Raw genomic sequence first — 26,298 nt, 5'->3', positions numbered from 1 at the left:
GAAGAGGCTCATTGAATTTTGTTGGATCCATTTCTAGAAGTCTATTTGTAACTCTGGATAACGATAATTTAGAATTAATGAATAAAAATATAGATAAATTTTTTGATGAAAACAATAACTTAAAAACCAATATAACTTACAAAACAAATTTCAAAACTATAGCTTTACCCTTAACTGACAGTCTAGAAGAAATCCTAACAAAAATTGAAAACGCTCCAAAAATCATTAATAATGTATAATCGTATAGAATGCACCTCAATCAAATTTCCAACGAAGTAAACTCTCTTAATTATGAACATAGAATTAGAAGTCTTAAGAAATAGGAACTAAGTGTCTTATAAATTATTAGTTATATTGATCTAGCATTACTAGGAACATATGTATATTTAACAAAATAGGATTATTCGATATTATAAGCAAATGCCTACCTTCCAAATTATGTATTCGCGTATTATGTTGTAAAACCAAAGAAAAAAAAAGACACAGGTATAAGCAATATCTCGAGACCAATAGAGCGCACCTTTAAACACATATTCCACACCTGAAATACAACCATTACGAGAATTACCTGAAGACACCAATTCAGTCATCCTCGAAGCAAGGCATGTAAGATTCCAAAAGGGCATACAAAAGGAGGCACTACACCGAAAATAAGAGTCTGGAGGACCAGCCGCACTCTAACACTGGGGGAATGTAACGTCAACAAATATGTCCAACCGACTCAGGAAACCTGAACCGCCTTGCACACGACACCGACTCCCAAAATAAAGGATTATGAATTCGGCACGTAGGCATAAGATAAACGAACATCTAGAAGGGCTGGTTCTTGATCGAGGCTTCAGTCTTTCGGTAACAGTTTAATCGCACACTTGTAATCCTATTATAGAATAGAGGTATCTCGAACTCTGGTTCAAGAACCCAACATTTTTTTATTATTATTTTCCCATTACTTTTACGTGACAAGCAAAGCGTAACGATAAACAAACTCCGGGCAAAACAATGTTGCCGCTACGTGCAATCGTCAACCGAGGTTGAATTTAAAGTTTTCGATACTCCCCCGAGTATAAATAAAAGAACACGATCGTTAAGACAGTTAGTATCGAACATTCTTATAGCGAATTAATATCGAACGAACGTAAGCATTACCTTGTATACACATATCGAGCAACACTAAGCGAACGACGACTAATTCTGTACTGCAAATAATTTTAAATACATTTGACTACACTAAGTATCAACTCGTCTGGTCATTAATCAACAACGCGTTTAATCGTCCTCCACATACATGTTGTATAAGCTACTATGTGTATATTTATTTATGTTTCCCATAGTACAGACGTATTCCTTATTTTATTGTAGCTGTGTAATTTCAGTAGTCTTGCATAAAGGACATCTGTTTTGTTGCAATTGTATCAGCTATTAATTGTAATACTTGAAGCGTTTGTATCTAATCGTCATGCATCTGTGGTGGCACTCGACCATGGAACTTTCCAACGGCTTCGCGACACAAAGCGCTATACCTTCAAAGCGTAAGGCCGACACGCCTAATGTACCATTGATATCCCTACAGTTCTTTCGCCGAATATTCGGAAGAATGCATACGCGGCAACCGTTGCGGACATCTAATAAACGCGTGCGTAGTGGAGATATCGAGGGGCAACAAAGAAAAGAATCCATTTGGTTTCGAATCAAAGATTCATTCTGCCCCGAGCTGCGGAGTGCGAAAGGTTAAGCGTCATAGCGAAGCAAACACAATTAGAGATACGTGATTATTGACTCTTGATAGTTAATCGTTAATCGTTAATCGTTGTTCATCGTTAATCGTTAATTGTTTTTGATCGTTCATCGTTAATCGTTAATTGTTGTTGACAGTTAATCGTTAGTCGTTAATTGTTGATCATAAATTGTTGACTGTTGATTGTTAATAATTTAATTAACTTTTTTGTTGAACATCAAGAGTATTTCTTGTGGGCACCTTCACCCACTATCCACCTCACATCGTTATTCTACATACGGAAGGCAAGATTGATATCAAGTTCGAAGGACAGACCGCAGAAGTCTGGTCTCTGCTATTACCACGAGACCTTTCGAGACCGCGCAAGGAAGTGCCGGGCCCCTTGCAACTGGACCCAGTGAAACGAGACCAGCCGTCCGTAAACGCGGCATGTGGCGATGGCTTTAGTATCCCATCGCATTTTCGTGACGGACAGGGCACCAAGGATCTCTTTTCTTGTGAACACCGGTGTCAATATAAACGTATACTCGTGCAACAAACTACGCGGATCCGCGAACAAAGATACGTACGAGCTGTTCGCGGCGAATCGAGTGGTCGAAGCAAACCGAAAACGCCTTTCGCGAGTCAAAACGCATCGTCTCTGACGCCACAATGTTAGTGTCACGACCGGCATACTTCAAATCCGATGGACTGACGATGGAGATAAAGATGTGGCGGCACTCGGCGACAATCGGCGGCAATATCGCTGAAGTGTCTAATGAACCATCAACATCCCAACGGTCCTTCCGCCGAAGGTTCTAGAAGAAAGAGCACGTGGCAACGGTCGCGGACGCCTAGCAAATGCAAATGCATGGTGGGGATGTTGAGGGATGACAAAAGAAAGTAATCGGATTCGATCGAAAGTCAAATCATAAGAGCTTCAGTCTTGGAAAGTTACGCCTAGAGTTTGGAAGTGGATTGTAAAGTGAATTGTTGTTAGAAAAAAAATAAAGTTTCTTTTTTTTATTTACACCTCAAATTTCTTTTTTTATTTTGTTATTTTACGTGACATTAGCGCATTCGGTATCGGCAACAGCGCGTGAACGACAAATGGCAGCCGCTAGGATTCGTTACAAAATCTTTGTCTCCCGTGCGATTAATTCTGTATTTAGAATAATTTTAAATATATTTGACAATATCAAGTATCAACTCGTCACGTCATTATTTAAATCATCCACCACAAATCCAAAAACAGAATAAGGAAAACAGAGAAACGAACAAATAGAAAATTAAGTTGCTAACATGTTTTTCTATAATAATATTTTAACATCAATATTGTAATACGCAATGTGTTACGCCGCCTAAAACATCTGCACGCCAGCCCGCGCGACCGGACAACAACCGACCTGCGTAACGTCACTTCGACCCTCAATAAACCTAAGGACCCACCATAACTTTCACTTCCCTGTATTGTTTCGCCATGTGTCTTCAATCCGTTTGTCTTGAAGAATTTCTAAAGCTTAAAAATATTCTCGAAACACAGTCGGTTTTTAGAGAGGTCCTTGGGTTTATTAGTCGCACTTAAAACACGGAGAAAGCGGGTATGCACCCATTAGGAAAATCCGAATAGCCCTGTAATAAAACAAGCTAGGTTTTTCTCACGCACACAGTCATCTATCCACCACGATGGTAGGAGACTCGATACTCATCCCTTCGAGCAGTAGTGCAGGTCATGACCAATCGACACCGCGCTTCGTGGCCCTCACTTTTTCTAACGAAAGTGGGAACAACGAATCCGCGTTCTTTAGGCACAGGGGCACACCCACACCGAACTTTTCTTCCGTATTAGAAAAAGAGCGACAGACAGTCTAAAAACTAACGCCTAACGCGGCAGTCTACACATAGCGCGAGAGTCGCATACTTCACGCAAATCTTTTGTCGGTTCTCGGTGTTGTCGAACACACATCTTCTCTCCTAAATATATTATAGTGCTAAGTCCATTAATACATTAATTTCCATTATAAGAGCCCTGCTCTAGCGTACATATCTATCGCATCTTCATGCGACAAGTTGTTAACTATTTATTTCTCTACGTCAGTGTAATCTAAGTGTTGGAAATATATAATTTATAATTCTGTGAATCACAGTGTTATACAAACTCAATCACCCCTATTATCTCAACGGAAATCAGGGGATCGATCAATTCGTGGTGTCGATTGTTATAATCGTAACGGGGATTTACGACCCCCGTTGACGTCTCTCCTCGCGATTACGTCTCCCCGCAATTGGTCGAAATTTACACAATGTGAAAATGAAAAAATTGGAAGCAACCGAACTACGGATGAAACTAAATCACTTCGCTGCTTGTAAAGATAACTTTTAGTGTTATAAACATAAGTCAAGTAGCAAAGAGCATAAATTGAATTTACCCAAACTCTTCTTGAAATCTGACAAAATGATTCTTTATTTTGTCAAAAAAATCTTTACGTATTTTCCATTCCCATTCGTCGCTTTTTTCAGTGGCGTGTTTATCGCTACGTCGAAACTCCGTCGGGTAGCAGTTAATTTCATTTAAAGTAGAAAACTATTCAGAAACGTGTATACGTTACACAGCAACAAACCAGTCGCCCTGTTATTACCTCGTTCTCAACAGTTCAAATTTCAGGGACAACCGACTACTTAGTATCGACCCAGTACGTCATATTTACTCGCCAAAAGAATTGTAAACGAAAATTGTAACCAGACGTGCCGTTAGTAACTACCATTTTTCGCGAAACTTCTTTTTCATTTGGCGGAAATTTAAACAAACCCCGAAACACCGTGGCGTTTTGCAACTGTCTTTAATCCTTTAAGATAAAAAAGATTGACGCAAAATTTTGACGGGATGAAATTTCACGATATATTCAGGTGAAACGATGCGAAATTAGAGCGAAGCTTATAATGGGAATATAGTTTGCTTGTCTGTTGTCATAAAATGAGATATGCAGAATATATTAAAAAATAGAGTATATGTAATACGAAACTTTATATTATTCATGTTATTATGGACAAAATATCACAATATGTTCATATATTTAAATCTCCTCCGAAAAAGATTATTGTATGTAGAACACAGTTTAACTGTATTTTGAATTCTTGTTTATCAGATCACAATTGATAAGTTGATATTAGGATGATTATCCTCATTTGAAACAATTTTGTGACTGTTACTTGTCAATATACTTTATATCTTATGTACATTTTAAATATAGTACGCAAACTCGAAGTTGCAAGGAACATTAATAAAAACTCAATATTTCAATAACGCCTTTCATGATTATAATTAAATATTTTTTCAAAATGTCGTATCAGTGTTACATCTAGCACCCCCTCCCCCACACACAAAAGTTTACCAATTTATAATATATGTACTAGTAGATTGACAAGTTACGATTTACAGGTTATATAGAATTCTATTTTATGATTTTATAATTTTTCGTTAAATACAATAATCAAATAACTTGCAAATAGTAAAATTTCATTTGTTTTATCGTCAAACTTGTGCAAGGGAACATATTAATGCTGGTAACTTTAGTGACTTGCAAAATTTCAATAGTGCAAGACAGGCCAGATATTCAATTGCAATTGGTTGCTATCCATATTTTCATCGGTCTTACAATAACCTTATGTTATCAATTATGAATTAAAAAGTTAATGAAATCACAACTCACCCAAGGCCAATGGGTATGACTTCTTTTCGAAGATCGATTGAAATCTCGAGTTTGTTGTTTGAGACATTCAGTTACCACAAGACAAAAACACCACTCCATTACAGCCGACGTAAACAAAACATGACAGATTCTTCCAATTCTCGGACAACAAACATAGGCATACATACTGTTTTAAAGTCACAGTCTGTCGTTGAACTTTCGCCAAGTAACTTGATACGCACATATACACGTCCCTCGAAATCAGTTTTCGACGAAAATACATACGTGACATGTTATGTTGCAACCGAACGTGAATTTCTCGCGGGAAATAGCCTGATATCGTTTATTTATGCGTCTCTCAAATACGAATTTTACTATACACTTCGTTTAAGACACGCCATTTTGCAAAACGATTATCGAAAGATTACTGCTTACATCGAGATCGAGAATAGATTCGCAGGAAGCTGGATGCCGCGATTTCTTCCCGCGCTTTACTTTCTTCCGAAGTTGTGATTGGTTGATTTCCTGCTGCCATATTCGGTTTCGCCGAGAATCGTGAACACGTACGCTGGAAGCAATGCGGGGTAATTATTTAATTTATTTCATAATATTATTTAACATATATCGTGAAAAGTTCTGAATATTCGGATTCTTCTGTTATCGTTTCATCGTATGTTAGCATTATCAGCTCTCGATATCGAATTGGCAAACAGAATTTTTCTCATACAAAGTAAGTCACATTAAGTATATGTATATGTATAGTCGAAGCAATGCAATTAAAAATTTTTCCATTTTAATTGCTATTATTTATCACAGACATTTTACCGAGCATTCATTTTATAAATCTTATACATACATATATATATATATATATATATATATATATATATATATATATATATCGGGTTTACATTAGAATTAGGGTTAGGGGCGTGAAACGAATCTTCGTTTGGGTTACACGTTGTCGTTATGCAATGGAGAAGACATTGACTAGTGCAAATACGATTATTATAGAACCGGACAAGTAACCGCGGTAGTTAGGTGCTCGAGATACTAATGACAATGATCCTAGGTTCAATAACGAATCCGCGGTCAACGGGATGACAACAGAACGTACTCACAAAGTCTAAGTCTGAGAATAATCACTGATCGCGAAGGCGTTACTCTTGGATCGATGAGATCGCGAGCGAGAAAGCCTTTCCCGTCCCGATGATGCCACACAGGAAAACTATAACGGGGTGTGTCTAAGGATACGAGATCATCGGATTCGTCGAGAAAAGCCTTCGTTCAGAAAGTGTTGCTGCTAATTGGTTAATCTCCATATCGGTGGTTAGAAAAGGATGCTAGCCGCCCTCGAGGGAAAGTTGCTAGTGGGAGACGCCGCTCGTTGAAAAATATGTCTTCCCTATCTTCCCGTAGTTGGGACAAAGACTGTTTGTCTGTTTGAAGGACTTTAGTTAACTAAACCTTAAGATTTATAACGGGCCCTCGGGCTAGCCGAACATGTACTGCGGAGACGCATCGACATCTGGCAATCATCTTACTCGAAGAATAGGGTCTGCACGTGGCGAGCCACGGGACAGAAACCGTTGGAATGTTTACTGTCGCGTGTCGCCACAAATATTTCTTTTAAGGAGAGCTATAGAATTACTTCATACCTTTGTTAGGCAAAGCGTTCATCCCGTGACCGCGGCTACGTTCGGCGACTGACTGTCGCCTCGAACCCAAGCTCATTATCACAATTCTCGAATAATTACAATCGGGTTGAATAACTACAATTGTTCAATTACAGCTATAGTAGACTCTAGGTTACAATGTTGCGGGATTATCCAAAATTCCAAAGGCTCCGGTGTTCTTTCATCTCCGACACGGCCATCCTGACTATCACACGTCCTCGTGTGTAACTAAAATATCGTATTTCTTACATTAGATTCGATACAACTGACATTATTTGCGATTTAACTAAATGTCCAAGTAAGTCAAGGGTCCAGTGCAATAACAAAGTTTCGTTCGGAGGTTTGACAACAGAAAAATAAAAGAGAATAGGAATTTGTAATGTTATAATTTGTATTCAAAGTGTTAGGTGCGTTCTGTGAGTCGCCAGCCAGACCGTAATGACACAACAGATCATTTTCGATTTCGTACACCGGTGAACCTCAGTTTGTTGGATCATATTGCCACGTTGGGTGCATTACACCCAGAAAGCACGTAAGCCCACTCAACGGGTTACAACAAAAACACATCAACCCTCTCAACGGGTTACAACAAAAACACATCAACCCACTCAACGGGTTACAACAAAAACACATCAACCCACTCAACGGGTTACAACAAAAACACATCAACCCACTCAACGGGTTACAACAAAAACACATCAACCCACTCAACGGGTTACAACAAAAACACATCAACCCACTCAACGGGTTACAACAAAAACACATCAACCCACTCAACGGGTTACAACAAAAGCACATAAAACCACTCGGTGTATTACTATGACCACAACGCAGTGTTAATGATCCTCTGAGGTCAGTGTACTTGCATCGTTATTATCACCGCCGTTGTCATCACCGCAGACGTCTAACTCAGCAGGGACGCAACCTTCTGGCATTTTTCTCAGTCTGTCGTGTCTGTCCTTATATGATCGTTTGCCGTCTAAGGTTTTTAGGGTATATCTATCTCCTTCCAAAATCTCGGCTATTACGAATGGACCCCTGAATTTCGGATCTAACTTCGTCTGGTTTCTTTCCTCGTTTTTACGTAACACGAAATCGCCAAGGTTGAACCTAACTATTTTAGCTTTGTTTTTGTCGAACCTATCCTTATCGTATTTGGCGCAGTGATACATCGAGCATTTTCGACGATCGCATTTGCGTCTAAGTTAGTTTCGCTTAGTAAGGAGTTATCCCGGTGATCGTGGATTCGTTTGAACTCAAACATTGCTAATAGTATTATTTAATTTAATTATTCGTAGATCGTATTATTCATTAGGCTTAGTGTTTGTTAGACTTATTATTAGTTGTACTTATTATTTGTTAAGCTTAGTGATAGACCTGTATATATGTCTAAATAAAATCTCGGCTTTGTGAAACGATGGCTAGTCCACACGAAGAGTCGTCGCGCGCCCAAAATTCGAATCGTGACCCGACATATATATATATATATATATATATATATATATATATATATATATATATATATATATATATATATATATAACCAATTTATAATATATATATGAACACACACACACACACACACACACACACACACACACACACACACACACACACACACACACACACACACACACACACACACACACACACACACACACACACACACAAATATATATATATACACACACAAATATATATATATATACACACACAAATATATATATACACACACACAAATATACAAACACACACACATATATATATATATATACAAACAATAGAAATACTTTCGTGTGCTATTATACGTAGTTCGATAGTTTACATTTCACGGGCCCCGTGTTGCACCTGCGTCGGTTTCGTTCCTGTTTCCAACGTATAAGTGTAGCGTCAGTGATTCGCGTGACGCGACGCAACCTTCAACGTTTGTTTTTCTCCGTTTATGCGTTGTGTGTTCGTTTGAATGAAAACGTCGCGAGTGTTGTAACAAAAACCACGGAAAACAGAAGAAGAATACGGGAGCAAAAGGAATTCCAGGCTACAGCAGAATGCCCATTGCCCAACAGGGTTTCGTTCCATGGTATTTCAACGAGGTAAGCTACCTCTTTTAGTACGCTTCAAGGCGCCTCTTTCCAACCAATTAATTTGCGTCCAACACCATTTTAACTTCGTATACTCAGAGAAAATATCGTTCTTTTGTATTTTCTAACTCTGATCTATGTATAAATTTACTGCGACGGGTCATTTCTACGGATTAACGTATCTTATAAAAACGTTGCGTGAAATGTTAATAATATATAAGTCTTGAAACATTTGTACTAATTTCATAGAGGAACGTAGTTGGTACCTTCCGGGTGGCATATTGTATGCTTGTTACATGAACTTTCCAAATATCTTACAGTTAAATGGTTGGATTGTTTACTAGAATAAGCAACACAACATTGTTTTTGATTTATTGTGAATGAATTTATAGAATCATATTATTTTACACATATACACTATCGCGCAAAAGTATCCCAACATTTGATTACTTTTGATATTATGTTATTTAATTGCACAATCAAATTGATAGTATGTACCGATATATAATGATTACGATCTGTATTATTATCTTATTCCTATGATGTGGTTTTAACATAGGTCGTAACAAAACGGTCAAAAAAATTCTTTATTCTCAGACTCTGTAGCCTGTAAGAAACGAATTAATTAATTAAGAATCTCGTTGTAACCTACAGGTTCGGAAAAGGCTGATAGGCTTTGGTCTACGTGGTGGTTGGGAATTTTCATTCGTTTCGAGTTCGCTTAGCTGATAAATAGTGAATGTGCATTTCTTCCAAAATAAAGAAGAAAGCGAAGTCGATAGAAACGTGGGTCAAATTTGAAATCATTTCTCGATTATGTGGAGGTTGATTAAACGCGTTGGTGTATATAGTGATGAGACGAGTTGATATTTGGTGTAGTCAAATGTATTTAAAACTATCGGCAGTACTCTTCTAACGATCTCCCTCTAACGAATTTAAATTCGACTTCGGTTGACGGTTGCGCGTAGCGGCGATATTGTTCTGTCCGGAGTTTGTTTATTATCAAGTTTCGTACCTCGAGACGGTATCAATGCCCCGAGGCAAAACAACAACATGAGTTACTCTCGATTCGCATCGTCCTATGACTCATATGCCGCTACAATATGCAATCGAATAAAGTGATAAATAGCTTGCAGATGTTTACGCGTCTCTGAAAATGTTAAAAGATATAACATGTTTAACGCGAAGTATTCGTGATAATATTCGCTGCAATTTGAAATATCTGCGTGCAGTCTCGTAGGTTTTGAATAAAAATTTATCTTTTATCGAAAGATACATACATGTTTTGGCCTATATATAGCTTTGTACTCTTGTAACCTAAAAGAGAAGTCGAAAAAAAGTGATGTTAACTCTTGCAGTAAAAAATTCATTTATGTCAATACTACTTTTAGAAATGCACCAAGAGAAGCAAGACAAATTATTGACGAAACACAGGATAGTCATTTCCGATTCAAAAGAAAAACGCAACTAAAATAATATGTAGATAGCTATTAAGGCAATAAATAATAAAGTCATTGAAATGATCCATCATTTCAAACTAATATCGCTTCTCTTTACTTCAGAACTGCTATAAACATTTTAAATATCATTTATGTCTTGGTTCCCTTGCGAAGTTCTCGAAGAATTCGTCAAATGATGTCATGAACAATATAAATAATCGTAAAAAATCTATATTTGTGTTTAAAAAATAGGCGAATAAAGAGAAATAGGATAATCGAGACCGGTGAAAAAGGATCAACCAACATCCCGCATCTGATACAAGCGGAAGAGAAATCAATTTCTATCATGTCGCACGGCAAATAAGAACGCAAATACGGAATCTTTTGTATAATACTACTCCAAACTCTGTTGAGTCGCAGTAATAATAATAATCGGGTGTTGACTTTTGCTCGTTTTTACTTGAAGTTTGCTCGTTACCTCTTTGAAATTTGGTGGATCGTTTTCTGTCGAAACCCGTTCCATCTGACGTTAAAATCAATAAAAACAATATTACGATAAAGACTTTTATCTCCATTGTTGTCAACTTCCGTCAAGTCTTCGTTTTCTGCTCGCTGAATATAATACGGATTCCCAAAAACTTTCTTCGTATGAAATTTTACTAATGTACATTTATCAAACATTGCACATTTTAAAATAGGTTATCATTATAAGATTAAAAAAAAAATAGCTAAAAATATCTTGAAACAAAAGAAACCAATTTTGAAGTTTGTTAGCCCGGAAATGTCATGGTAGGAAGGTATACTTCGATATTACTTTTACTATCGATAGGCGTCGCCGTCGTTGCTGTTATCATATACGAGACACAACAAATCACGAAATTGACAAATCACCGGTGATCTCCTCGAGTCGCAGTTCGAACGTTTCACAAATAAGTTAAAGAATTAAACTTTAGATATAGTGGTAAAATTTATTGTATGAATCCAACAGAGTGACGGTTCAGGGTGTTATAACAAAGAGGTATAGAACGCTGATTTGGGAGACTTCTTGTACTGAGGTTTTAGTCCCTCTGAAGCGGTTATCGTCGGGTGTATATCAGAGGCGCCTATCCGTTGCTATCTGGTTATTGTTTCGATAGCTGTGGCATGTAGGATGTTTTGTCTACTCTATTAGTGCTTCTAAGCGTGTGATACTGTCGACGATTCGCCTGTGCATGATTATACATTGAGTAAACGGATAGCCTGAGTTGGAGTTTTGATGATTAGGATAATCGAAATAATTCATAGCCATGGTAATATTTTAACTAATTTATTTTGTTGTCTTTTATAGGCCACTGCAATGAGAAAAGAATTCCTGAAGCCAAAGAAAATGATACACCCAAATAGCAGAAAGTCTATCGCTATTACGAAAAAAGCCAAAAAGTAAATACAATTACTATTAAATTATGTGATTTTGTTATGTACATTTCATTTATTTTATATGATTATATAATACTTTTGTGTAATAAAGAAGGAAATGGACAATGTGTTTTGTTTCAGAATATCAAATAGACAGAAGGCAGAAATGTCCTGCAGAAACAGAATTCAATAGGAGAGAAAATATCGTGGATCAGAAACAATATGATTCCAGGCGTGTGACCCTATACTCCAGAGATAACTGCAAGTTTGTTAGAAACGGAGGTAAAACAAAAATGTATACACATGATGATACAGAGATTGTACATTAAAGATGTGATTAGTTATAGTTCTATATTTGATCCAAAGGTATGTAGCAAGAAATGATGAAGAAATGGAAGAAATTACTATTAAAAGGTCTATAGCTAGCAACAGGAGTAGACAGCATGCTAGGAGGGAACATATAATTAGAGTAGAAAGAACTAGGAGAATATCATACACGTGGAATAGGTAAAGAATTACAGCCAAATTTATTTTCAATATATCCTGATGTACAAACCCTCCTTTATTTTTCAGAAATTTCTGATATTTTAAATGCAACTCAGTGTGAAATGTTATTGAATTGGAATAATGAATTACAGTGTGCGAATAATTTTAAATTTATAAGGTTTGGCGAGAAAGATTTAAAGAAAGTATTAGAGCTAAGAAAAAGAATGAAAATAAGCCATATTAGACTATCCAAATCTCTATTAGCTATGCCTGTAAACAAGAAGAATTTATTCAGCAAGCCAATTGATTCAGATGAAAATAGTGTAATGGAAATAGAATAAATTCTGTAGATATGTCTTTTTATCTTTCATCTCTATTTAAAAACAAGAAAACAGAAGAAAAGCGAACAGTTTCGTCCTTTTTTGTTTGCGAAATGCTAGAAACCGCATTTCGTCTTGCTCTTATCTCCCACGAGAAACAGTCACGTCACAAGATACAAGAGTACGATAGAAGAGAAAAGAAAATGTTCGATTGTGAAATATACAACAAAACTGAAACATGCAGATGAATCACGTGCACGTTATGAATATTCTGCATCGTTTCTCCGCCTTTCCTTCATTTTTTTCGCTAGCTGCTCCATTATTTAAGAACGAAGATATAGTAATTACTCTCAAAGTTGTACATTTCGAAATGGTAGGAAAATCAATAGTACAATGATAAATATACGATTTTAAAAGCTTTTTAGATTTCTTACATACTTAGCATTAATCAAATAGCTTAGTATATAAAAGAGTTTACTTATGTCGCATGTTATAAATGCAGCTGCGTTCGTTACAACAATTCCAATTCCAAGGAATTTCTCTCGAAGATCGCAGTGAAGAATTTGCTTTGTTAAATTATTACTGGTATACTTCGTCAACTTGTGGTATATCGATACAATTTGTCAACCATCACTTTTAATAGCTTCTCGCTAATAAAAACATTTCGTACCTATTTAATAAGAAGCAGTATATTCTTAATTATTTAGAAATTTACTTAATGATGTTTAAAAATACGAATATGTTTAAAAATTATAATGTAAATATATATATTTCATTTCATGTTTTACTAATATATCTCTAATTTAGATTAAATATCTGAAACTTGAAAGAAACTTTTAAAACTTTCAATACATCGCATACGTTTCAAATTTAGTGCATAGTTACATATATATATACGATCGATCTTACTCGATCATCTTACTCGAAGAACAGGGTCTGCGTGTGGCGAGCTACGGGGCAGGGACCGTTGGAACGTTTACTGTCGAGTGTTACAACTATTTCCTTCTTAAGGAGAGCTATAGAATTATTCCATGCCTTTGTTAGACAAAGCGTTCATCCTGTGACCGCGGCTACGTTCGGCGACTGACTGTCGCCTCGAGCCCAAGCTCATTATCACAACTCTCGAACAATTACAATCGGATTGAATAACTACAATTGTTCAATTACAGCTATAGTAGACTCTAGGTTACAATGTTGTGTGGGATTATCCAAAATTCCAAAGGCTCCGGTGTTCTTTCATCTCCGACAAATATATTATGGTATAGTTCCTATTTTCCGACCGCGTGGAAGGAAAATAGGACAGCCTTAATACCAAAGGCTAATAAAGATGGAAATATGGTCGAGAACTGGCGACCAATTACGATCGGCCCAATTCTAGGCCGCATTTTCTCATCACTCCTCGATGGGCGGCTAAGATGGGATATAGATCAAAATATAAGGCTGTTGAGATATGTGTAATTTTCTGTGCTGGACTGAGTTAAGTAGTAGAAATACTTATATGTATATATCAGTGTGTGGAAGTATGTGTGTGTGCGCAGCGTCTCGAAACAAAGGAATGTAAACAGTCAGTCGGTTAAGAGTCGTCGATGAAGAGTCGGGTGTAGAAGGTTCTGAGACGCGTGCAAGTGTGTATCGATAAATATATATAGAATCGTTCATGTAATAAATATATCATTATTTTAGTAATAACTGTCAATATACATTTAATGTTCCTATAACATTATTTCGGCTTCAAAGATCCACAATTCTCAACATGGTAGAAGATCGTGGTTGCCGAGATTTAAGGTTATGGAACCACGTGTAACCGGGAGTGAATGTATAAAAGTCGATTTATAAAAAGGAATAAAAAATTGGAAATAAGTTCTGAAGAGATAAAAAGGCTATTAGTAGAACAAATAAAAAGATTTTGAATAATAAAGAGAATTATTTTTTGAAAAAAAAAAAGGTGTGAATATAGAAAACGAATCAAGATGCCAAGGGACGACGAAATTAAGGTTCAAATATTCGATGGACGCGATTACAGAATGTGGAAGAAAAGAATATTAATGTATCTAAAGTGTAAAAAATGTTATGAACCGGCTACACGAGAGAAAATGGACACGGATGCGCAAGATAAGTGGGATGAAAAGAATCAATGGGCGATGAACTACATCTATAGTAGTATAACGAATGAGCAATTAGAATTTGTTGGTGATCAAGACACTGCTTTAAAAATAATGCAAAAGTTTGATGAGATGTATATGAAGGAATCAACAGCAGTGCAAATTTGTATAAGAAGTAGACTAGGCATGATGAGGTTGAAAGACTTTGAAGAATCAAATTCATTTTTCACGGAATTTGAAAAAACTATCAATGAATTAAAGAGTGCCGGTGCAAATGTAAGCGAACGTGAAAAACTCGACTACATGCTGAAAGCACTAGCAGAATCATTGAGCTATGTTGGTGACTTAATCGACTCAGTGAAAGAAAGTGATCGGACTTGTGAATTTTTGAAAAATAAAATTATAATGTGGGAAACGCGTAGCAAGAAAGAAAGTGATAGAACAAAGTCAAATGTATTTACAGCCGAAAAAAAGGACATAAAGTGCTATGGCTGTGGAAAGTACGGTCACATGGCAAAAAATTGCACAAACACGTATAGAGGCGGAAACAATGGCGCAAACAATGGAAGAACACAACAGCAAGGAGGTGCGTATCAGCCGCAGTAGAATGGGGGTCGCGGCGGACGAAGTTTTGGCCAAAGAAGACGAGGATACGGCCAACGAGGATTTGGCCAACGAGGACAAAGCAGAGGCCGGCAACAACGCTACTACGAGGCAAGTCAACACGACGCAAATTATTCACACAACGAGGGCTACGACGACCAAGAAATTGGATCTTTCCTAACGAGAGTAGAGCGCGAAAATAATAAAAATGAAATTACGGTATGTACTAGCGATACGCGAAAAATAGATTGGATATTGGATAGTGGATGTTCAGATCACATTATAAATAATGACTCTTATTTTGTTGAGTACGAAAATTTAAAAAACCCGATAAATGTGAAGTTAGGAGACGGTAGAATTCTAAAAGAAACAAAAGTCGGAAAAATTTTAACTTACTTTGAAGTAAACAAAAGGAGGATTAAAATTACAATGTCTAATGTATTTTACGTGAAAGAAATGGATAATAACTTAATTAGCTATGCGAGAGTAACGAATGAAAATAAGATAGTCTCAGCAGGAAATACTTTAAAGATATATAACAAATACAGAAAGTTGATAGGGATAGCATTCAAAGATCATGGTTTATATAAGATAAGTAGTTACATTGAAAGGCAAGAATCTCATGCTAAAAATGTAGAAATGTACCCTTCCAAAATAACCGTAGAAGAGCACGCGAGATTTTAGAATTAGTACATACCGATTTAAATGGACCTCATAATAATACCGGGTTTGATGGATCCAAATATTTCTTGACATTTATAGATGACTACAGTAAGTGTGCATTGATTTATACTTTGAAATCAAAAGGTGAAGTTTACAATTGCTTCCTTGATTACATAAACAAAGTCGAAAATCTTACTGGTAAAAAGATAAAGAGATTAAGATACGATAATGGAAAAGAATATACGAACAAAAGCATGTACAATCTAACTAGGGAAAAGGGAATTGTCGTAGAACCATGCCCACCTTATGTTCACGAGTTAAATGGAACAGCTGAGCGCTACAATAGAACAATCATGAATTCCGCTAGATGCTTATTACATGATTCAAAGCTGAATATTAAATATTGGCCGGAAATAGTTAGAGCCGCGGCGTAATTAAAAAATAGAACCGTTACAAACACATATGAAAATAAAACACCATTTGAAATATTTTTAAAAAGGAAACCGAATATAAATAATTTAAGATTGTACGGAAGTAGAGTTTTCGTAAGAATACCCGAAGTTAAAAGAAATTCGAAATGGGACAAAAAAGCAGACACTGGGATACTTGTAGGTTATGAAAACAATGGATATAGGATACTAGTTAATAATAAAATTGTAATTGCAAGACACGTAGAATTTATAGGTGAAGATGATAATTTAGTAGGATTTCGAGGAGAAGATGGACCAGGCAATGAGACAGAAAAGGTTTTTGACGAACATTCGGATGTAAACGAAAAGGTCGAGCAGGTTGCAATAAAAAAGGAGAGAAATTTAAGTAACGAATCAGAAGAAAAACTTGAGGACACAGAAAGTAATTTGAGAAGGTCAGGACGGGAAAGAAAGAAACCTCAAAGATATGGTCAAACGAGCTCATATTTCATTTATGTGAATATAGTTAGTGCACACAGTCCTATGAAACCTATGAAGAAGCTTTAAGTGGAGATGACAGCGGTTCATGTAAAGAAGCAATGGATCGAGAAATGAATAGTTTAATGAAAAATAAGACCTGGCAATTAGTAGAAAAACCAAAAGACAAAAAAGTATTAGACTTGAAATGGATATATACGAATAAATCTGATAATCGTAAGAAAGCGCGACTAGTTGTTCGAGGCTTCCAACAAAAAGAAGTACTGGAAGATTTATACTCTCCAGTAGCAAAAATGCAAACGTTGAAGTTATTACTATCTTATTGTTGTCAATATGGTTTGACGATTATGCAAATGGATGTAGAAACAGCTTTCTTAAACGGAACTATAAAATCGGAAGTATTTGTAAAACAACCTATAGGTTACGACGATAAAAGCGGGAAAGTATGTAAATTATCAAAAGCGTTATATGGATTGCGTGAAAGTTCAAGAGCTTGGTATGAATGTTTCGACGAATATATGAAAAAATTAGGATTTCAAAGAAGTAAGAGTGATTATTGTCTGTATATGAAGTATGAGAGCGATGATGTTATATATTTAATTCTATTCGTAGACGACTTATTAATATGTGGAAAAAACATAAGAAAAATCGATGAAATTAAAAAAAATTGTCAAACAAATTTTTGATGAAGGACTTGGGTGAGGTAAAGACTTACTTAGGAATAAACATTGAATACGATAATAAGAAGTGTGAGATGAAACTGGATCAAAGTAGTTATATAGAGTCATTAGCGAAACATTATAATATAGAAAACAGTAAATTATATTTTACACCAATGGAACAAAACTTAAGTTTAGAACCCGCACAATCAGCTTTAGACGATATAAGATATAGAAATCTCATAGGAGCTTTGTTATATATTAATACTGGAACAAGATTAGACGTTAGCTATAGTGTAAATTATTTAAGTCGATTTCAAAACAGTTATAACGAGACCCACTATAAATATGCAGCACAAAAAATTAAGGAGGTGTGTTGAGATATGTGTAATTTTCTGTGCTGGACTGAGTTAAGTGCGTAGTAGAAATACTTATATGTATATATCAGTGTGTGGAAGTATGTGTGTGTGCGCAGCGTCTCGAAACAGAGGAATGTAAACAGTCAGTCGGTTAAGAGTCGTCGATGAAGAGTCGGGTGTAGAAGGTTCTGAGACGCGTGCAAGTGTGTATCGATAAATATATATAGAATCGTTCATGTAATAAATATATCATTATTTTAGTAATAACTGTCAATATACATTTAATGTTCCTATAACATTATTTCGGCTTCAAAGATCCACAATTCTCAACAAAGGCACAAAGGATTTACATCCGAAAGTGGATGTAAAATCAATATTGACCTAATGAGCGCAGCCTTAAATTATAGTAAAAGAAATCGAAGGGGAATTTTCACAATATTGGACATCTCTAAGGCCTTCGATACTATACCCCATTCAGCTATAAAATCATGTCTGGCGAGAAAAGGCGTTCCGACCCCCATAATTGAAATTATAAATGAAATGTACAAAGGATGTAAAACTACGATCAAAGCGAATAATAATATAGAGGTCGAGGTAGAAGTTCTCAGAGGAGTCAAGCAGGGTGATCCTTTATGACCGCTGCTATTTTACTTGTGTCTCGAACCGCTGCTTGAAGTAATCGAAAAGAATATCGGAGGCATTAATATAAATGAAGGGAACAAAGTCTCTGTGTTGGCCTTCGCAGACGATATCGTCTTGCTTGGTGAAAATACGAGGGCGGCACAAAGCCAGATAGACGAGCTTCAGAAATACCTGGAGAGGTCGGGGCATGAAAATATCAGCAGAGAAAAGTCAAATGTTCCAGGTAATAGCGAAAAAGACACCTGGTTTATTAAAGACCCGGCAATAAAAATTGGTAAATTAAGGATACCCGGAAGAATCCCAGAAAGAGCCTTCAGGTATTTGAGTGCTAAAGTTGCGAGTGGGGGAGGCATGAGGTAGATTTGTCCCATATCACGAATATACAATACAAGCAGGCGATAGAGAATCTGATTCGAAATTATAAGCCGCAGAAAACGCTCGAAGTAGGGGTTGAAATGAATCTAATATTACAAGATGATCTACCCGGTTATGAAAGACCGCGAAGGTTATCCCCGCAAGATAAGGTCGAAGTCAACGGTCAGATCAAAATGTGGCTGAATGACGGAATAATACGCCAGTCACATTCCGACTATGCAAGCCGGATCGCGTTGATTGAAAAAAAAGATGGTTCAACTAGAATTTGCGTCGACTATAGGCGACTGAATCGAAAGGTAGTGAAAGACAGATACCCGCTACCCTTGATCGAGGATCAATTAGATTTGTCACAGGGATCGATAGTATTCAGTACGTTGGACCCCAAGAATAGATTCTTTCGTGTTCATGTCGGAGAAAGTAGCAGGAAATATACAGCATTTACAGTTCCTACAGTATGAATTTATTAGTGTGCCGTTCGGATTATGCAATTCACCAGCTGTTTTCCAGAAATTCATAAACGCAGTTTTCAAAGGATTGATCGTGACAGGGCATGTGCTGACATGGCAACCTGATGAAAAGCATCCTGTCTTCCTTGGAGCAGTGTGGGGATCACAAGGAAACAGGAAGAAGGAGAAGGAGAAAGCCTGTCGAGGTTAAAAAAAGGGCAGACAGGGCAGAGATGAAGAGAGAAGTGACGATAGCTAAGGGCGGATACCCAAAAAGAAAGATAGTATCGCCGGCTGAAATTATGAGAGTTGGGGAGTATAAGAGGCCCCGAAGAGGAGAGGTCACATACGCCGAGGCGTGTGGGAGGGAGAACAGAGCGATAAGGGGTGACTTCAGCGAGGACTCCGAAGGGTGGATGAGGGTAGAAAAAAGGAAGAGGAAGAGGAAAGCTTCCTTAGAGCAAGCTACCCCGATGGTGCGTCCGGGAAATAAACGGCAGGTTGGTGCCGAAGAGAGAGCGTATCAAGGAACAGGAGGAGGAAGGAAGCCATTCTAATTAAGGTGGAGGAAGGGAAGGTTGCGAATGGCTTCATGTTTATAAGAGGATAATGGAGGTGAGGAGTTCATTGGAGGGAGCCACGGGGGTCCGTAGGACGAGAGCGGGCCTAATTGAATTCGATAGGACGGTGGTGGTTAGTGAGGAGGCGGCCAAATTGAGAGCCGCCTTGAGTGATAGTACGAAGATGGCCGCTCTGGTGAACAGGGCGACCCTACAAATAAGGAACATCGATCCCCTCACCAGCAAAGAAGAGCTGGTGGACGAGATCAGGTCGCAGTGGGCAATTGAGGAGAATGCGGATATAGAAGTCAAATCTATAAAAGCGGCACCATGGGGCACGCAAGAGGCGGTGGTGGTCCGCCCAGCGAGTGGAGTGCCTAGTGACGAGAGAGAGGAGGCTGAGAACGGGGTTAACGATAGCTTCTGTAAGGCAGTTAGCTAATATTCGGCGTTGTTATAGGTGCCACATGTTGGGGCATGTGGCGGCAGGGTGTACTGTTGCATGTCATGGCAGGGAGTTGTGTAGGAGGAGCGGCAGCGCTGAGCATATAATGAGAGATTGTGATAAAGAGCCGAGATGCGCAATGTGTCTGAAACATGGTGGCATAAATGCAAGGCATGTAACGGGTTCGTTGGCGTGCCCTATGGAGCGTTTAGGTGTTAGGAATAGACGGGGGCCCAGTTAGGGTTCTACAAATAAATCTAAATAGATGCAGGCTTGCGCAAGACCTAATGATGCAGTGCGTATGCGAAAGCAGGGTGGACATTGTGGTCATCTCCGATCCCTATAGGCAGTTGCCATTTTGGTTTAATGACGAGGGTGGGGATGCATCGATATGGGTCACTCTGTTTAATGGAAAACATGCGGCAAGCGAGACCCTGATAAGAAATGTAGGGATTGTAGGGTTCAGGGTTTGTGACGTATTTTGCGTCAGTGGGTATTGTTCCCCTAATAAGAGTAAGGGCCAGTTCAACGATTATTTGAAGGAACTGGAAGGGATCATAAAGGACGGGAGAAAAAGAGCACCGGCGATTATGGTTGCCGGTGACTTTAATGCGAAATCCTCGGTGGGGGTGGGGGGGGGGGGTCTAAGACGGACCGTAGGGGAACATGTCTGCTGGACGTTACAACGAGGAACGAGCTTATAGCTATTAGGACGACGGGAAACTATTCCTTTCTGAGAAATGAAAGGACTAGTTTCCCGGATATACTTAGTGTTAATAGACGAATAAGGCTGAGTTGGAGGGGGAGTAGGGTCCTAGGTTGGTACTCAGCCTCTGACCATTTTTATATTGAGCATAAGTTTAGGGATAATATTAAGCGAGTGGAGGGTGGCGTCTTTAAATACTTGACAAAAGAGATGGATGTAGAGGGTTTTTTAAACAAATATGACGGAGTCTATGACGAAAATGGACGAGACGGCATGCGGCGAAGGGCTGCACATGAGTCTAGCATACTGTCGGCGTTGAGAAAGGTGTGGAAGCACACGCTGAAAATGCTCATCGAAAGGAGCGTTGGTCTGGATCCCTTTCATAGGGACCAGTATGGCTTTCTTCACAAAGGAGGGGGACTCTTGAAGGCCTGGATAGGACGGTCGCAGTTGCTGAAGAGTGCAGAAGGAAGGGCCTGGCGTGTGTTCTGGTCGCCCTTGATGTGAAGAACGCCTTCTACACTCTAAGGTGGGAGAGGATAATGGAGGAGGATCGAAGGAGACGGCTACCGGGACGGCTACAGGAGTTGTTAGCGGACTATCTGGCTGAGAGGAGAATACTGATACACTGTCGTGACGGTGTCGCAGGGAGGAACGTCTACGCGGGGGTTCCGCAGGGATCGGTCTTAGGACCGTTACTGTGGAATCTCGTGTATGACGAGGTGCTGGAAGCGCTGGACCGGGAGAAGGATACCGAAGCAGTAGCGTTCGCCGACGATCTGGCGGTTCTACTCAAGCTCTGAGTCAATGAGAAGATAAAGGCGATCATAGCCTTGGCCACTAGGTGGTGCTGCGAGACTGGAGTGCATCTGGCCAGGGAGAAGACGGAGGTTATCCTCTTAACAAGGAAGAGGATACCGACGATTTTTAACTTCGACGTGGGGGATGGGGGCGAGATTTCCACTAGCCGTGTTGTGAAGTACTTAGGGGTAGTGTTGGATAGTGCTAGGGGATTCTCCCCCACCTCAAAGCAGTTTGTGATAAAGCGGAACGGTTCTTGGGCGCCATACGGAGCCTACTCCCAGACGTCGGCGGGCCCAACGATTTAGTCAGGAGACTGTATTATGGTATCTGGGAGTCTGTGGTTCTATATGGCGCACCGATATGGGCCTCCTCCCTGGGAAGAGAAACAAATAGGACGATCATGAGAAGGGCATAAAGGGCGGCGTTGATCCGTATGTCTACCGCCTACCGTACGGTGTCACATGGGGGTCTGTGTGTGCTTACCGGTAGCATGCCGATTTACATCAAGACATGGTTGCGGTGGAAGCAGTATGGAGTGAAGAGGCGGATCAACGAGAGCCCTGAAGAAATGGCACATGTTGGGCAAGAAGAAATGAAGGATTTGGAGACGGAGGCAGAGGACAGGTGGAGATTGGAGTGGGCGTTCCACAACCCCACAATTAAACTACGAGACTGGTAGAAGATCCGCTGATCTTTTACAAAAGAAAGAGGAAGATCAACTACCATACAGATGCAGATCCTTACGTAACACGGTATCTTTAACTGGTACCGTCATAGGATCGGCAAAGAGTCGCACACCAGTTGTTGGGATTGTGGTGCGGTGCTGGATGACGCCGAACATGTGCTCTTTTGGTGCCCTAGATGGACGGAGGAGAGAACGGAGTTAAAGGTCGCGATCGGTGAAGACTTTAAATTGGAGAACCGGGCCGTTGAGAAGATGGCCGCGGAGGAGCGGTTTTGGAATAGGTTTTATGATTTCTGCACAAAGGCGATGAAATGCCGGCTTTCTAAAGAAAGGGAGATGGAGGTCAGGAGAAAAAGGGAAGGAAGGAGGAGAAGAAGGACCAGAGCGTGTTGCGAAGTGGGCAATTCTTTTAGAGCAATTCAATTAGGCCAGGGAGGAGCATACTGCACATCGACGCGCTAAGTCGAAATCCGTTGCTCATGGTCATGCTGCTAGACGAGGACGAACAAAGGATTGTTGCACGGCTAAGGAAGCCGCATTTGCAAGAAGATAATCTGCGGTAGATCCGGGACAACATCGAACAGCACGAAGCTGGCGGATACGTTTCAAAGGACGAAGTTTTGTACAAAGAAATAAAGGAGATACCATTGCTGGGCGTGCCAAAGTCAATGCAGACTCAAGTGGTTCGACGAGCTCACGAACACGGCCATCTGGGCATCACTAAAACGGAAGCGTTATTAAAAAGGGACTATCGGTTTGTGGGCATGCGCGAGAAGGTGGATAAGGTAGTGCAGAGTTGCATCGATTGTATCCTTGCGGAGAAAAAATAAGGAAAACGAGAGGAGTTCCTGAACCCTATTGACAAGGAGGAGTTGTCATTTGACACTTATCGTGTCGATCATCTTGGACCATTGCCATCTACGAAGAAAAGGTACCGGTATATCTTCGTGGCGATTGATGCCTTCACAAAGTTCGTTTGGTTGTATTCCACAAAATCAACAAGTTCTGCGGAAGTTATTCGCCATTTGAGGAAGCAGTCTGTAGGTTTCGGAAATTCGAGAAGAATTATCTCGGATCGCGGGACGATATTCACAGCCGTTGCCTTTGAGGATTATTGGAATGAGAAAGGTATACAGCACCGCTGGACTACAATGCACAAGTAGAAAGAGTGAAACGGACGCTTATTCCCCTATTGACGAATTTGTCTCCGCCAACACCAGACAAGTGGTTACACCTAGAGATAGCGCAAAGGTATTTGAACGCAACCACCAGCAGAAGTACGAATGTTACCCCGTTCCAACTCTTGTTTGGAACGCGGATGAGAATGCGCGCAGCTGATCGAAGACGAGTGAGCCGTGATGTTCTAGGAGGAGCGAGATCAGCTACGCGTAAAGGCAAAAAAACGGATCGAGGAAATTCAAGCTAAAAACAGACGGACGTTTAACAAGAGACGTAAAGAGGCAACAGCGTATAAGACAGGAGATTTAGTGGCGATCGAGAGGACGCAGGTCCTGGTCCGAAGTTGCAGTCGCAGTTCCTTGGGCCGTACCGCGTGGTAAAAGTCTTGCGGAATGACTGCTATGTGGTACAACGAGAGGGCGAACACGAAGGGTCACGAACAACAACCACGGCGGCTAATCGCATGAAATGGTGGGACGTTGTTGAAGTCAGAGGTGAGGGTGAAATTAGTGATGATGAGCACATCCGAGGGCAGATGTGATTGTCAGGTACGGCCGAAAGTAGTATCATGAACGAGGGGCCTAAGGGGTGTTGTGCGGATCGTAAACAAGCGGTTGCCTAGGTGTGAATTATAAACAAGCGGTTGCTCAGCATATGCGTACTGGGGCTATGACAAAAGACAAGGGGATGCTAGGGGACGATAAACGAATTAACAGGAGTATGAATTGAGAAGTCCGAGAGTGCGGATTGCGTTATCAAGATAGTGTTGTTAAAAGAGAGTTGAATTTGCGTTGACGAAAATTGTTAATTAATTATCTAATTGTTTTAATTAGTATACGTTTATTGCAATTGGGTCATGTTTAATAACCACTGTTTTCTGTTTAATTAACATCTGTTTAATCCATTTATCATTAATAAACTAATCATAATAATTTACGATATGGACATTTGATAACTAATAAAACAAGTTTAAGTCGTCATATTATCCTTTCTGGGGACGACTCTGAACAGGTATCCAATGTCAAGAGCGCTATAATTGTCCGAATAACTACCGACATTGGCGCTGAGATTATGCGGGAGATAGAGGAGGTGCAGCTGTCACTCCTTCTAAAGGCCTGAAGGCTACCTATGTTCATAGGCTCAGGCAGCCATCCCATAAAGTACGACCGGTTAGAATATACGCGCTTCTGCGTGAAACGATGCGTATCCTCGAAAATGAGGTTAATCTCTTCCAGGCGACAGTGGCGAGTCCAACCTTAGGGCGACTTCAAGAGGTGTGGATCATTCCAAGAGGTCTCGTCATTCCGGCAATGAATTTGGGAAGAGATCGCAGTGCCTCAGAGAAGCTCGGACAATGAGATGTCATTCGCATGTCAACGTCGGCGCTCAGAAAATGTCTTATTAGACACTAGTTACCTTCAAAGACAAAGAAATTCTGACCTGGCCTGGCCAAAATAATGCTCTAAAGAAAACCGGCCACGTTGCTGCTATTATCCTTGCGAAAGGCATAGCTACAAGATATCAACAATATTTTACGACAAAGAGCAAATTAACTCCATTATATTATAAGATTTCTATCGTAAAACGATGTTATCAAAAACTTTTGCACGTAACTGTATATATAAATTAGCAACAAATTAGCAACACTGCGGTTTAAAGACTTACTTCAGGTTAAACACAGACGTTGATTCAAGAATCACCCAAAATTTAATGAGCTAGAGAGGAGCAGAGTTCAGTTCTAAGTTCTGCTGGGTCTGCCATTTAAGGTCTATCTACGGATTGATTGATAAAACAGATTTTAAGGATTTCAATTATTCTACATATTCGAAAGCCTTTCATAATATTATAAACTTTTGTGTTCTAGCTTCCATCATTATAGTATATTATTATGATTAAAATGATTGCCATTTTAGCTATTCTATTAATATTACTATATTCCTTGTACAAATATTGTTATTTGATACTTCTGTTCTTTGATAAATCTCTTTAAAGATAGTAACCTGTAAATTTCTACACGCCCACGATCGCTAACCACTCTCGATCTTACGAGATACCATTGGAGTAAAGCGCTCGTCTAAAGATCAGTGCCCGCTGGCCAAACACTGAACTTCGTAAATTGCCCCCCAATTGGTTTTCGAATAGAACTCTTTTGCTTGCTGTTACTTCGCAAACAGCTTCAAGGACTGTTCACAATGTAAAGTTGCAGAGGACAACTTCTCTGACGGATACTTCCATCGTGAATCTTTGTTCGCGAATAGAATAGAGTTGGTTCCAAACAGAGGACATAAAAATTTGGCTATGCAGGTCCTAAACCGTAATTCCTTCCATATATCCAATGATTGTTCGCAAACTGTTCAACAGC

At 39.2% G+C, this 26,298-nt stretch overlaps 2 long non-coding RNA genes across 5 annotated transcripts; both read left to right on the top strand.

The window, feature by feature from the left end:
* Positions 1 to 9,010: 9,010 nt before the first annotated feature.
* LOC126876566 (uncharacterized) lies at positions 9,011 to 12,164 on the top strand. Its single transcript, XR_007694319.1, has 3 exons — positions 9,011 to 9,172; positions 11,927 to 12,018; positions 12,136 to 12,164. It is a non-coding gene; the product is annotated as an uncharacterized LOC126876566 (long non-coding RNA).
* A 10-nt stretch (positions 12,165 to 12,174) lies between these two features.
* LOC126876565 (uncharacterized) lies at positions 12,175 to 12,837 on the top strand. 4 transcript variants are annotated; one of them, XR_007694315.1, is made up of 3 exons: positions 12,175 to 12,276; positions 12,361 to 12,501; positions 12,568 to 12,837. It is a non-coding gene; the product is annotated as an uncharacterized LOC126876565 (long non-coding RNA). The 4 variants fall into 4 exon arrangements; XR_007694318.1 differs by having other exon boundaries at positions 12,262 to 12,276; positions 12,342 to 12,501; XR_007694316.1 differs by having other exon boundaries at positions 12,262 to 12,276; positions 12,336 to 12,501.
* Positions 12,838 to 26,298: the final 13,461 nt, after the last annotated feature.

The sequence above is a fragment of the Bombus huntii genome, unplaced genomic scaffold (genome assembly GCF_024542735.1).
Source record: "Bombus huntii isolate Logan2020A unplaced genomic scaffold, iyBomHunt1.1 ctg00000083.1, whole genome shotgun sequence".
In the NCBI taxonomy this organism is placed as follows: domain Eukaryota; kingdom Metazoa; phylum Arthropoda; class Insecta; order Hymenoptera; family Apidae; genus Bombus; species Bombus huntii.
This window is presented reverse-complemented; position numbering and strand designations above follow the sequence as displayed.